We start from the raw sequence: 2,500 nt of genomic DNA on the forward strand, positions 1-2,500 counted from the left end.
TTTGGGGCGAGTGCTTTTTTGAAATTTTTTTTTATCTTTTAGTCTCGTTCCGTTCTTCCCTTCAACTGGCCTGCGGGGGGCGCCGTGCGCGCGGACCGGCGTCCACCCCTGGCCGCTCCGGGACTTTGCATTCAAATGGGTGGGGTGTTTTTCATTTTTTTGCCCTTTTTTTTTCCACTCCCCCCCTCTCAATCGTGTATTACCTCGGCTGGCCAGCGGGGGGCGCCGCGGCGGGGACACGGGCGGACCGGGTACATTTCATCTGTTTGGGGCGAGTGCTTTTTTGAAATTTTTTTTTATCTTTAAGTCTCGTTCCGTTCTTCCCTTCAACTGGCCTGCGGGGGGCGCCGTGCGCGCGGACCGGCGTCCACCCCTGGCCGCTCCGGGACTTTGCATTCAAACGGGTGGGGTGTTTTTCATTTTTTGCCCCTGTTTTTCACTCCCCCCCTCTCAATCGTGTATTACCTCGGCTGGCCAGCGGGGGGCGCCGCGGCGGGGACACGGGGGAGGGTTCATCCGGGCGGACCGGGTACCTTTCGTCTGTTTGGGGCGAGTGCTTTTTTGAAATTTTTTTCATTTTATTTTTGTCCTCCCTTCGACCGGCCAGCGGGGGGCGCCGCGCGCGCGGACCGTCGGGGCCCGGGGCCCTGCGTCCCACTTACTTTCGCCCGACGGGAACCTTTTCTTTTGTTTTTATCCGAGAGGACACACGGAATCTGCACCCCCCGCAGTGGCGTCAGGCGGCCACCGGGGGGCGCCGCGGCGGGGATCGGGGGGGGTCGCCCGGGAGCCGCCTGCCCGTCCGCTGGGCCAAGGGGGCCGGGGCGGGTCACGCGCCGCCGTCCCCCCCCGATCGTCTCGCTCCGAGCCGCCTCTGGCCACCGGGGGGCGCCGTCGGGTGGCGCGGGGGCGCCCCCGCCGCCCGCCGCCTCCCCCCGCACGCGTCGGGCCTCCCCCCGGGCCCCCGCGGGCCGGGGGACGCGGCCGGCGAGCGTCGGACTCCAGCGCGGAAGTGTCGCGGATGAGTGCGGACCGGGGCGCCCGCGGCCCAGCGGCACTTCCAGGGGCTCGGGGAGGAGATGGTTGAAGCCTGGGTGAAGCGCGCCCTCGGCCGTCCGTGTCGCTACCCGCCGGAGAACACCTCCGCCGGATCAGTAGGTACCAACGAGGCGAGCGAGAGAGCCGGGACTCTGTCCGGGGCCGAAAAGCCTGTTTCCCTGGAGCTTTTGCGAAAGGACCCGTGACAGAAGATGCGCGGAGCTCAGAGATCAGCATGGGCAGGGCCTTCTTGCATCCGATTTTGCCCAGGCAGGGCTCCAGGAACCGGGTTACAAAAAGCAAAAAGCCCTGGAGCTCAAACGAAAGGTTTAGTGACAAGATAGCCGTGGAGCTCCGATAACAGCATGGCAGGACCAGGATGGGGCCTATAAAGGGTCCACGGCGGGCATCCGTTGGAGCCCGACGTACGGGCCGGGCACGTCTCCTTCTACCCCCGGAGGCAGCGCCCCCCGGCGGGCCAAATCGGGTACTGCAATTTGTGGAAGTTTCGCAGATGAGTGCGGACCGGGGCGCCCGCGGCCCAGCTGCACTTCCAGGGGCTCGGGGAGGAGACGGTTGAAGCCTGGGTGAAGCGCGCCCTCGGCCGTCCGTGTCGCTACCCGCCGGAGAACACCTCCGCCGGATCAGTAGGTACCAACGAGGCGAGCGAGAGAGCCGGGACTCTGTCAGGGGCCGAAAAGCCCGTTTCCCTGGAGCTCCTGCGAAAGGACCCGTGGCAGAGCAGGCACGGAGCTCGGAGAGCAGCAGGGCCGGAGCTCGGAGAGCAGCAGGGCCAGGGCTCCCTCCCTTCCATAGGCTGCCCAGGCAGGGCTCCAGGAGCCCGGTACCAGCTCTCCCCGTCCGACAGCCTCCTCTCTGGAAGCGGAGAGCGGACGCAGTCGGGCTCCCGGACCGGGGCCCTGGGAGAGGGTTTGGGAGAGCCCTGCCGGGAGCCACCGGGACGGGCCCGTGCGGACGGGTGCGCGGCGCCCCCCGGCGGTCGAAGGCGGAACCGCGGAGGTCTCTCTATCTCTCTCTCTCTCTCTCTCTCTTTCTCCGGGACTCCCGGCCTCCCGTTCCCCCGACTCCCCCTTCCGAGGCCGAGACGGGGCAGCGCCGGGCGTCCGGCGGAGCCCGGCGCCAGGCCCGGCCCGTCCCCCTCTTCCCCCGGCGGCAGCGCCCCCCGGCGGGCCGAATCGGGTACTGCAATTCGCGGAAGTTCAGCCGATGAGTGCGGACGGGCACCCCTCGGGCCGGGAGGCGGCTCCAGGAGCCCGGGGAAGCGTCGGAGGACGCTCCGCGAGAGCGTCGCGCGCGCCGCCCGTCCCGCTACGCCCGAGGGAACCGGCCAGAGAGCATCACAGGTGGCGAACAGAGTCAAGCCGGAAAAGAGAAAACGGAGGGCTGCGGTTGACGCGAGAGAAGGGCCCCACGTCTCCCATTTCCGCAACCCGATCGATGT

Source organism: Pseudophryne corroboree, unplaced genomic scaffold, assembly GCF_028390025.1.
Source record: "Pseudophryne corroboree isolate aPseCor3 unplaced genomic scaffold, aPseCor3.hap2 scaffold_2147, whole genome shotgun sequence".
NCBI classification, from domain to species: Eukaryota; Metazoa; Chordata; class Amphibia; order Anura; family Myobatrachidae; genus Pseudophryne; species Pseudophryne corroboree.